This window comes from Adiantum capillus-veneris, chromosome 18 (genome assembly GCF_014529385.1).
Source record: "Adiantum capillus-veneris isolate H3 chromosome 18, ASM1452938v2, whole genome shotgun sequence".
Classification (NCBI taxonomy): Eukaryota; Viridiplantae; Streptophyta; class Polypodiopsida; order Polypodiales; family Pteridaceae; genus Adiantum; species Adiantum capillus-veneris.
The window spans coordinates 130,216,452-130,228,816 of NC_140948.1; the positions used below are offsets into that span (position 1 = coordinate 130,216,452).

A 12,365-nucleotide genomic window follows, 5' to 3' on the forward strand; every position below is an offset into this window, starting at 1 on the left:
CACAATTTGACTATCAATCTCATTCCATGTGTATCAAATTAGGTGCAAAGTGTAGGTCAATTTGTGTTACACACCTAATTTTAGAAAATAATTAGCAACATTGAACCTCATTAATCAATCAAGAATTGACATAACAAGTGAGTGCACTTACATCGTAATTACACTCCAAGATATTCCTTTGCTCCACGCAAAGTCGTATCATTGCACACACAAGTGTGTGCACCATCAAATCGGCTCCAAAATTGACCATTTGTAGGTCAAAAAATCACAACTCAAATCATCAAATTAGGCATGAATTAGCACAATTAACTTGAGAGTGATGATTCCACCTCTTGCAAGGGGATTTCACATACTTTACACTTCACATGTTAGTGGTTAGGTTAGCAAGGTTAGTAAAAATTAGCATGAAATTAGTAAAATTAGCATGGAAAGAAGCGAAATTAGTAAGGGTTAGCATGAAATTAGTGAAATTGGGAGTGGAATTGGGGGTTTGGGGTATTCATAACTCAACATTAGTATCAATTTCTTACACAAACATCATCAAATCAAACCAAAATTTGAGTCACACACTTAAAAACCAACAAAATTAGTAGTGAAATTACTCTGTTCTACACATCTTAAACTCACTAGCCTAGGTTATCGATCCCCGACAACGGCACCAAATGTTGGGAGGCGTTGTAGCACGACCCAATCGCAACCCACAAAATTGTCAAATCGTGGATTGGCAACCCGACTAGGGCATGGAATCATGAGCCTAGATGTACAGACATAGAGGATTCAAGGGATCCTTCTACTCATCATAGAGAGAAGCCATGGAAAGGGCTTCCTCTAATCAACAACATATTCCTACTTACTAATCACTTGCACACAATCATGTGGTTGAAATTAACCTCTCACATCAATCACTCTATTCACAAATCTTAATCACACAACTACACAAGCATGCAATTAACATACCTACTCCGCATTAGTGTGTCCATTCCGGCACAACTCCTCAATGCGACTACGTATGCACACACACTAATCGCACACCTTGTAGAAAGAGATGAAGAGAAGGAAGGCATAGCCCTCACACACCATGGCCAATGGTGTGGATAGAATATATTAACTCAAAAAGGGATTACGAGATCTACCATCACACTAATACAATCTCACTCCACATAATCAAACAAAGAAGACTAATAAGAAAGAAAGTGTAATTGATTATTAGAAATCAAGAACTACATGGGCATGGAAAGCCCATGAGTCTCATGACCGTCCACTCTACAAAGAGGAGAACTCACCCAAGAATGACTTCTCATTAAGCATAGGGCTCTTTTATAGCTTTGGGCCTCAAACCTTTCAGCTATGGGATAAAGTTGAGCTCTCTAGCCTAGACTCATACAACTTTGGAACTCCTACATGAGCCCAAGGCCCTATACAATGAAAAGGAAATATTGTGCACTATAGCACATCCACAACTTGGTGCATAATTGGTGTAGCCTGTGTTAGACGTTGCTAACACCTTGCGATAACGTTGAAGCTCTTCAGGAGGGAGTTTATTTTTTCCTTTGTAAACTCTCTTATCTTTAGCTTTGTTGAAGTTGCCCTTAGGAGACATTTGGACATTGTCCTTCCCCTTAGGCTCATTGGAACCCTTGTTTTCCGTGGGCTTAGAATTTCTTTTAGCCCCCGTTTGGAAATTAATTTGAGAAGCCACCATAGTATGGTGTATAATCGCCGATATGGTGTGTGGCCTTTGGGAGTTGACATACTCCGCCATTTCTTCAGTTAAGCCCGCACAAAATTGTTGCTTTTGCTCTCCAAAATCCAACTTCTTGAAGACATTGGCTTTGAGTTCTAAGTCCCAAAACTTGTCTACATATTTGTGAATGGATTCTAGGGAGAGAGCTTCAAGTTTCGCCATTCTGTGAGTACTTGTCTTTGGCATCTGTGGCCAAAACCTGCTTCATAATGGAAGCTCTTGAAGCTTTCCATGTTTGTGGAGCTTCACCGTTGGCCCGTAGGCTAGACCACCATTTCCTGACGGACTTTTGAAAGTGTATAGCTACATGGTGTAGCTTACAGGACTCGGTGAAGCCCTCATCTCCAAACGCCGCATTGAATTGTTGGATAAAGGCCAAGACTTTGTCCATAGCACCAAATGTGCCATCATAGGTAAGGAAAGAGATGCTCTTCCCTCCCTCTTTGAACTACTTGAGCTTGGATGACCTCTTTCATGCGGCATAGGATTTCCTATGGACTCTTCTTTTTGATGGTTCAAAAGTGGCACCATCACTTTCTTCAGGAGATGAAGAATTTGAGGAAGATGGGGAAGAGGGTGACCTCTTTCTCGCCTTGATCTTTGCTTTCTTCACCATCACTTTCATAAGAGGAAGAGGATGAAGAAGATGGAGAAGAGGATGTCCTCTTTCTTGCCTTTTTCTTCTCTTGCTTTTTGTCATCCCTCTTTGAAGTATGGTGTGGAGAACTATGCGATGGTCTTCTCCGTGTTGGAGGTGATGGAGAGTGTTTAGCCCGCCGTCTTTGTGGAGCCATCTTCACCGAGGTGGCAAGAGACTCACTTCTTTCTCGTTCCTTTGGTGGAGGCTCTTGAATTCTCCTTTGAGAAGGAGAGGCATCATCAAGGAGAAAATTTCTGAGCCCTTCATATGGATCCTCTTCTTCTTCCCGAATCAGAGAGAGGCCTCTTTTGGAAGTCTCGCAAGGAGGCTTCTTAGGTGCTCTCTCGTCATGGTGGGGAGCTTGGAGAATCCTATGAGCACGAAGCTACCGTTGCACTACACTTTGGAGGGATGGATTGCCCATGGCTTGTTGAAGCCTAGAACCAAGATAGTTAACAAGCATCGGGGCATCATTAGTAGCTTGATCATTAGCAAAATCAAAGTTATCAACATTAATTTCACTCTCTTTACTACTGTCAGCCATTCTAACAACTTTTAGGTGTAAACTTTTTAGTAGCAACTTTGGCACTTCAAGCCCTAGTTGCTACTCCTCTTTACCCCTTTAGAAAAAGCACTCAAGCTACTGTACCCGTGGCTCGAATACCATTAATTGCAAGGAATAGAAGAGAGGGTCATTCAATACCAAAATAGCACCGGCTCCTGTCAAGCTTCTAATAGCTCAATAGTGGTTAAGCCGTAGGCAAGCCCCGTAGGACTCCACTATTAAGACCATAGCTCTCGATGGTGATGCCCCATTAAGTGCACAAAGGCAGGCGCACTGCAAGGCTGAAAAATCCCTATTCTACTTACTCACAGGCAATTAATAATACCAACAATTTGTAGCTAGCTTGAGGACCTCCCTTCTTGAGCAAGAAAAGAGAAACCTTGTGCTCTGATACCAATGTAACATTGAATGGCCTAATAACTTGTGTGTAGCGGAAATGAGTATGAACATAGTGGGCATTTCATTAGAGTAGATTCCTAATGATAATAACAAGACTGCTTGGGTGGAGAGAGCAATAAAAAGCATAACACCTAGTTAGATAGCATGAAAAATACTTCAAAAGAGAGAGAAATTAAGCAGTTGACAACAGTTGAGGAACGGATTTGCATGGAGCCGGTCCCCCCTCCAAAAGGCTTTGTATTATGGTTTCTCCCATCAAGAGAGACATTTTACAATACAATTCTTTGTGTTCCTTCAATACTAGCTAGTGCTATGAAGGTGGAAACTTCAAGCACTAAGCACAACACTTATTAAACACGACATCAATTCCCTCACGGTCACAGACCCAAGACCTCACACACCTTCGAAGATTATGGTGAGAGCTAGCGGGGTATGAGAGTAGATTGAGAAGAAAAAGGAGTATTCTTACGAGAAAGATATACATCTCCTCACATAATCACTCATATTAGCATAGCTTAGCTTAGTAATTAGCATGGTAGAGGAGATGAGCATGCATTGAAGCTTGGCTCTTGGTTGGATTTGCATCACAAAGCCAAGAGTTGTTGGTGTAGGCCTCCCTTCTCACAAGCTTGGAGTAGGCGGTAAGCTTTCCATTATGGCTTGAGAAGGAGAGAGAGAGTCTTCTTGCTTCACACATTGATTGTGTGAGTGTGCAAGTGAATAATGCCTTGAGAAAACTAGCCCCCTCTTCTCTTGCTTGACCCCCCTTGCTAATTGCTCATGCTACAGCCCTATTGGACCTCCCTAGGCCTAGCCAATGGAAATTAAGCAGCATAAGTGATATCCTTTTGACATGTGTCCCCCTTTCCCCTTTTGTGAGAGCTTTAGGTAATTGATAAATGCAACTAAACTCTCATTGGACCCCTTTGCCTCCTTGCCAATAGGACTCATGTAAGACATTGGGCTGCTGAATGCTCATTGGACCCCTTGGGAGACTGTCCAATAGTCTTCTAGATAGCTTAGTTCTTATTGGTTCTTTTATTAAGTGTTTTTAAATTGATTAAACTAGATTTACTCTAGCCTAATTCTCATTGGTCCACCTCCAAGGTCATCCAATAAGATTTGAGTACACCTTGTGGGCATCTGGGCTAGGGAGCTGACATGTGTCCCTCATTCCCTTTGTGTAAAGGGAGCTTGTGTGTGTGTGTGTGTGTGTGTGTGTGTAAGTTTCTCTCTCATCTCCTACAACTAGGGCTCGCTCCCTCACATGTAGGGATGCATGAAGACTTTTGGGAGACAGACAAAGCATCTAATTTCCCTAATGTTTGACCTTTGGACACAACCTTTGAATTTTGGAACCTTAGCATTTTGGAAGTCTTAATGGGTTGAACCTTAGGGTATTTTAAGCCCATTGTTGCACATTGCTCTTTTGCAGATGGCCCCCCCTTTGGATCCCTATTGTGGCGGGTTTGCCAGTGTAACCAATATTCTAGCTTTTTCTCCCCTTTCACTTCCCCATATTGAATGATCAGTTTAACATGAAAAAATCATTTAGGAGAATTAGATATTAGTTTTTATGACACAATGAACCAAAATCTCTCCAAAGTATCATTGTCTAAAGTATTCTCTAACCACGTACAGTTTTATGCAACAAGTTCTCCATGAGACCTATGATCATAGCAATCAAGTTCAATGTCACAAACGTGCAATCGAAGACAACTAACATGTAAAACAAATTCATAGTTCTAGTGGAAGCTTTGTGTGTTGCAATTGAGTCCACAAGCTCCATGTCGATGTCCACAACCAAGTTGAATCACTGAGAATTTAGTTGTACATCCCCCCACCTTCAAATCTACATAAATCTCTTTGCGCTATTATGTAGAAATGTATACACCCAAAAGCCTAGACCCTCATGCAAAGAGAAAAGGAAATCCCAAGCCTCAAACCTTGCTTTCAAAACCTTTTTTGTTCCACCCGAAGATGATCCAAACTTGTTTTTAATAGATCGGTTGGCAATCAATATAGTCAGTGGCAAACTACTAATTGGCAAGGGTGAGTCACTAACAATGTTTGGAGATTTTTTACCTAGAAGCAAACGCACAAAAAGCCAAAAATGGAAGCATATCACGAGCACTAGCCCATATATGTAAGTGAAATTGTGGATGCAAACAAAGAATTTATTGTATTACCTTTGGGGAGAGTTCCCACTTTGAGGAGTGGAGTGATTTTCTCATGCCAGACACCATAGCAAACCAACCCTATAGGGCTTTGATCCAAAAATTCGCATGTTCCTCCCACCTTTGTAGGCGCCAACAAGAGCCCTCTATCATCAGAGGCTTGTAGGTTTTCCTGAAAGGAAATGAAATGCATCGACATACACCAGGGGAAAAGCGTGTTGAACAAAAAAAAAACACATTTAAGCTCCAAGGGTGGCTTCGGTTCAAGAAAAACCGGAGGAGAAGATCCATTGTCACCCTCACCACCTGATGCATCATCTTCATTATGATCCCCAATATGTCCTCTTTCCTTCAAAGGTGGATGTTTCTAACAAACAACAGCTGAAAGCATAAGATTTGTACACAAAGAAGAGTATATGGAGATCAAAATAAATTGTGAGCACCTACAATACAAAGAGAAGCCATTGAATCACCATATCCAAGACTTACATGCATGTCATAACCTTCCACAATACGCCTTTAGATCAGGTCCATGCGAGCGTCCTTATCACTTAAATAGTTCTCCATTGCCCTTGCTACCTTGTCATGGACATAAGTATCCTTCGGACCAGCTCTCTCTCTCTCTCTCTCTCTCTCTCTCTCTCTCTCTCTCTTCATCGTCCATCTCATCCCATGCCTTTTCCGCCTTTTTCACTTTGCGGGTTTTTTTTTGTTGCTACGTTTTTGGCAAATTTGTACTCTAGATTCATAAACCGGATGCATGATTGTTTCTCATATTGGGGCCTTGAGGAAATGGAGCTACGGCCTCCAGGAGGGCGGCCAGACTTATGCATGGGAATGTTGATTGCAACATTATGAACAAGTAATAAATGGTTCATCATGTCACCACGCTTGAGATACCGGATGCGTTGATCACAACAAGCATCACTAGCAACACATGCACGAGCTTTGCATCCATCCTCGAGTAAAATCTCAACAAAGAGTTCTTGTCCATTTGTCGCCGTTGCAGAGCGAGAACAAATGCTACTCCAAACATTCTAAATGAAAAACTATCAAGCTCTTTCTATTAGCTAAGCCAATGAAGAAATGAAAAGGGAGGCACTTGTACACAAGTATTGTAAGACTTGTCTTTACTTTCACAACTCTAAACTCTCATTCTCATGCATTTGTTTGCATAAAATTGACTCCATGTCCATGAAACTGTGAAAAGACACTTTAAGAAAACAATATGCAATGTTTTTTTGCTTCAAAGTTCAATTCTCACTGTCCTACAGGAAACTTTGAAAACCTTTTAACTCACAGAAAACGACATGCATGCTGTACTTTTGCAAGTAGCTACATCAAAAACTACCATACACGGAAAACAATGTGTGAAAATTTTCAAGTATTTTTTTTTTGAAGAAAGTAGAATTGTATTAAAATAGTGAGAAAAGATACAAAGTACCCACAGGGAGGGGGTGGGTATCCCCATAACAAAGGGTTACAAAGAGAGGGCCTTTCTCATCTTAAGTCTACATGAGTTGTAATACTGAGGGACTATTTTCCTCCATTGTTGTCATCTACATCCTTTTTGAATGAGAGAGACAGATTCATTTTGGGAAAGTACATCTTTGACTTGCCTGCATAGCTGAACTACAGAGTGTAGAAGATCTCTATGCAGAAGGGACATAGGAGGGGCTGAATCATTCTTAAAAACAGAAGCATTTCTTCTGAGCCATATAAACCATAGTATATAGCCTCTCCATATGTTCGATAGAGGGATATCCATCCCTTTACAATTACCCAACAGTAGATCCTTACACTCCAGAGGTTTCATAGTAACCTGAGAGAGCACTTTATGAATAAACTGTAACACATCTCTATTCTTGCTACATTGAAACCAGATGTGTGTACAATTTTTTGAAGACAGATTACATCTGCTACAAATACCACTTCCCATGCCAGCTTTGAGAGCTCTTTCTGCAGTCCAAATGCCCTGATGAATGATGAGCCACATGAGGGTGCTCTGTTTATTGGCATATGGATAGGCCCATAAACATTTAAATCTATAAGTCCATTGTTTGCGGCTCCAATCCACCTTCCATTTTCTATTGAGTTTTTGCTTGAGGGAGTTATCCACACTGATCCTGTAGGTTTGAACTGAGCATATACCTGCTTTGCAATGTAAAAAGTCCCACAAGTGGCTTGCATTGCTTTTGCTGGTATCCTTAGCTTGGCCATACACTGTTTTGCTCTTTGAATACACCACCTGACATCTGTAGGTGAAATGGAGAACTCATTTTAAAGAGAATCAACAGTTTTGAGTTGTCCATTGATCATTAAATCCTTCCAATGCCTGATTCCAGCCTTATAGCATTTATGAGCTTTTCTGTTGATACCCACTTTGACCTTGTCTGCAAAATAGCCAAACCAGAAAGAATCTAGTAGAAAGTTAACATGATTAGTTAAAAACTCTTTGGTAGGTTTTCATCTGGCTTTGACAGTATTCCATGAGTTCCACATTCTGCAAACAAGTTTGGAGCCATAAGGGATGCATGTTGCTGGAGACAAAAGAACATCTCTGAGCTGAAGATTAATCCAAGCTTTATATTTCTGCAATTTAAATTTATGTACATTCCTTTTGAGGAGTAGAGCCCAGTAGTCTTCTGAGTCTGCTGCTCTGAATATCCATTTGACAGCCATTTTAGTAGAGATAAGAGATAGGTTGAGGATGCCAAGGCCTCCATTCTCTTTAGGTAAACAACAAATATCCAGTGGAACCTTGGAGATCTTTGGATTGTCCAAGTCACCTCCCCATAGAAAAGATCTGTCCAGAGTAAATACCTGATTCAATTGATATTTAGCTGGACACCAGCAAGACAAGAAAAATATTAAGGAGGGAAGCAGATAATGATCAAGAATAAAGGCTCTTGAAGAAATAGAGGACTGATGAAACTGCCATTTCCTTATTTTAAGTTTGAACTTATCCATGACCCACTCCCATCTCTGAGCCTAGGAGATCTTGAAACCCATTGGTATTCCTAACAACCTGAAGACTTGACCCTCTCTGATTTCATGGCAACCAGTTTCAGATATGACTTGAGGGATCTGTGCACGGTTAGCCTTATGGCCAGTCTTGCTGTGATTAATGATAGAACCACTGGCCAAACAAAAAGTGTCTAAGCATTTCCAAAAGCATTCCATTGTATCTGTATCATTGGACATAATAGAGTTAGTATCATCTGCAAATTGTTGAAGAACAAGGTCTTTGGTAGCTCCTGGGATTTTTATCCCTTTCATCTGACCTTTTTCTAAATTATCCTGAACTAGCCATCCCAGAGAATCAGAGCATATAGCAGAGGGGCTATAGGGCAGCCTTGTCTTATAGACCTTTGTAATGGAAGGTAGCATATAACTCACCATTAATAGCTACCCCTGTGAAAGCATTGCAAAAAAGAACTTGAATGTATTTAATAAACATCCTGCCAAAGCCAATGTCATGCAGAGATTGAAAGATAAAATCCCATTCCATCCTCTCATAAGCCTTGTCAAAGTCTATCTTGAAAAAGATGAAGTCCAACTCACTGTCCTGGAGGAAATCAAATACCTCCCACAAAGCAATAATGGCATCTAATATGAATCTGCCCTTTATAAAGCCTTTCTGCTCAGGCAAAATGATCTGATTCATCAGAGGACTCAGTCTTCTAGCTAAAGACAAGGAGAAGACTTTATAGATAGAAGTGAGACAGGAGATAGGCCTCCAATTACCTAGGTCCTCCTTAGGTCCCCTTTTATGAATGAGCCTAATCACACCAATATTCATAGAGGTGGAAAGAGCTCCTAGTCTTACAGCCTCAATCCATATGGACATCAGATGTGGGACAAGAAAATCTTTATACAGTTTAAAGAACTAATTAGGAATACCATCAAGGCCAGGAGATTTACCATCCTTCATAGAATCTATGGCATCTTTTAACTCCCCCTCTGTAAGGGGCTGATCCATCCAATGAGCTATTTGCACATGAACTGTTTGTTTCCTTATCCTGGCAATATCAGCTCTAGCTTTGGTATGGATAGCTCCTCTTTTAGGAGGGGAAGAAAAGATGTCCCTGAAAAAATGCTCAGCAAACTTCAAGTTCTGATCATGAGAACTCACAATAAGGCCTTCTTTGTTTTTCAAGAAAGGTACAAAATCTTTGGCCTTCTTTTTTTTAAGAAGAGTAAACATATGTTTATCAGGTTTGTCAATTTCACTAGCCCAAAAATCTCGTCCATAGGATTGAGGGCTTAGCAAATAAGAGCTCTTCATCTCTAAGCTTAGCTTTCAGCTCACCTAATTGGGGGCTAGGAGGATCATTAGGAGAGAGGCCTTGTTCTAAAATATCAATCTGTCTCCTTATCATCACTCTTCTGCTACTCCTAATTTCTTTGGCCTTAGATTTAAACTCAGATAAAGATTTTTGAGTTTTTTTGATAGCACAGTCCCAAGCTTTAAAAGCAAAGGTATTACCTGAGAAAGAGGTATCAAAGATGTCTTTTATTTTCTCTTTGACCATTGCAAGAGACAGAAGGGACTGGTCCAGGTGAGACCATCCTGCTCTGAAGCTACAATCATCCTTTTGAATATCTAAGATGAGAGGAGCATGATCAGACATCACTATAGATTTCTCCTTAGTAGAACTTACCTGCCAACAATTGTTGAGCAAATCATTGCACATATAGATTCTACCTAGTCTGGCAGCTCTGTAGCATGACCCATTTTGCTTGTTGGACCAAGTCATTTCAGTTTCCTTAGAAATGTCCACCAGTTTCAGTTTTGATACTACATTGTCCCACTGCACTTTTTATCTGCCTCCCAGGGCTTGCCCAAGCTGGTTCCATCTGTCTTGGACAAATTCTACCATGTTGAAATCTCCTACACATATACAAGGACTAGAGAGGCATGCCAGTTCTTCCCATGTAGCAGTTCTTGCTCCTGAAGAGTTAGAAGCATACAGAGAGACGAGTAAAATCAAAAGGTTTGTCTAGAGTTACAACAATCCAATGGCCATCAACAGAGGACTGAACTTTGATGACAAGACTGGCATAATTTTCAACAATTCCTAAAGCAGCACCTCCTTTGCCATTGCAGTGAGAAGTTTTTTACCATTTATGACCTGCACTAAGTCTTTGAAGATTAGAGGTTAGCACTTGTCTGGAAGATTTGATCTCCTGAAGACAAATAAGGTCTGGTTTGACATGCTCTTCAATCATCCAATTCTTTATAATTTGAGCTCTGTTAGGGTCTGTCAGTCCCTTACAGTTAAAAGAGATAGCTTTGATATTAGGACACTTCACTTTTTACTGTTCTTGGAAGGCTTAGCTAAGGTTACAGAGACTCTTGTGGGGTCTTTAGAAAGCTCTTTTTTCCTCTTAGTTGAAGAAGAGAGAGGCAAGGGTAGTCTTTCTTCCTCAGCTTGGGTCATGTATATGTCCACCTCTTTGTCTGCATCCATACTGAGCTGGGCTTTAACCAAGTTGTCTTGAGCTTGAAGTTGAGAAGCAAAAATAGAATCTTCCATAATCTGTTTCCCCTTATCTTGAGTATTTGGAATAGCACCATCCTCAGAGTTAGATGAAGAAGAGGACAGACTTCCTAAATCATTTATCAGGCTGTCAGGGGGGAGGAGAGGTTATGAGCCGGGTTAAGACTTGAAGTTTTTAGAGGGACTTGACCCAGAGAAACATCCTCATTCTGCAAATCTCCAACAGGCTCCTGATCAGGCTGATTGTGCTCCGGTACTTGTAGATCATAACTGAAAGGATCAAAGACATCCACTAGAAGAGGGCTAAAGCTGTTTTTGTTCGTAGAAGAGGAAGGTTTGGGGTTTCCGTTATTTTTGGCACTGTTTTTCTTTGGGACAGTATGAAACTCTTTCTTGTCAGGGGAGGGTTGAGGATCCTGTGTGGTGGAAGAGGTTTAAGATCAAGACAATCCTTCATGAAATGTCCCTGCTTAAAGCAATGAAAACAAGCATTAGGCAAGAGATTTCAGCATTTAAATCGACTTTGATGAGTAAATGAGGGTCCCATTTTGGATTGATACCTCCCTTGGCTCTTTGAACTAAAATGGATAGTATTCCACAGGGCTCCTCTACCTTCGTACACTTCCATGGCTAGTCTGCCAGAAATGCCTTCTATCAACCAGGATGTGCATACTCTAAAGATGAAGCCAGATTCAAGTATTTTTTCAACGACCCTTTGCATATTATTGTTTGTTGATTGTTGAGGGAGATTATGACACACACACACACACACACACACACACACACACACACACACACACACACACACACACACACACACACACACACACACACACACACACACACACAAACACACAAAGCAGCTTTAGATGCGTATTCTACACACCTTTCCCTCTCGTAGAACGGCTTCCTTCCTTGAACAAAGCTTCAACTTTGTAGAGACATGGTGCAGGCCCGTCCCTGCACAAGGCCCCCTTGATTTATGAGCGTATGCATTCCGATGTAAACTGGTCCTACCTTTTCTCCCTTTCCAACTTGCACATTAAAATACCGCCGTCACCCTTATTAACTTGCAAAATATTCTCTCTTTATGAGCCACTGGACCCAATCAACGGCCTGCGTTCAAAGAGCCTTCCCAGCCTCAGATCCCCTCTTAAAATTGAGGGTGTCAAATAGTGAAAAGGGGAAGGAAGGTCAAACAACATACATTAAAATCTTCTCTCTCTCTCTCTCTCTCTCTCTCTCTCTCTCTCGTTACGTGTGCAAGGCCAAGGGAAGAAGGTTTCAACTCTATGGAATCTGCAAAATGCAAGCCTTGACTCCTTATGTCCCTTCG

At 41.1% G+C, this 12,365-nt stretch overlaps 2 pseudogenes; both read right to left on the reverse strand.

Annotated features, from left to right (window-relative positions):
* LOC147436406 (uncharacterized) overlaps window positions 1–5,582 on the reverse strand; it is a 44,566-nt pseudogene extending 38,984 nt beyond the window's left edge.
* Window positions 5,583–5,606: 24 nt separating this feature from the next.
* LOC147436407 (uncharacterized) lies at window positions 5,607–12,072 on the reverse strand (annotated as a pseudogene).
* Window positions 12,073–12,365: the final 293 nt, after the last annotated feature.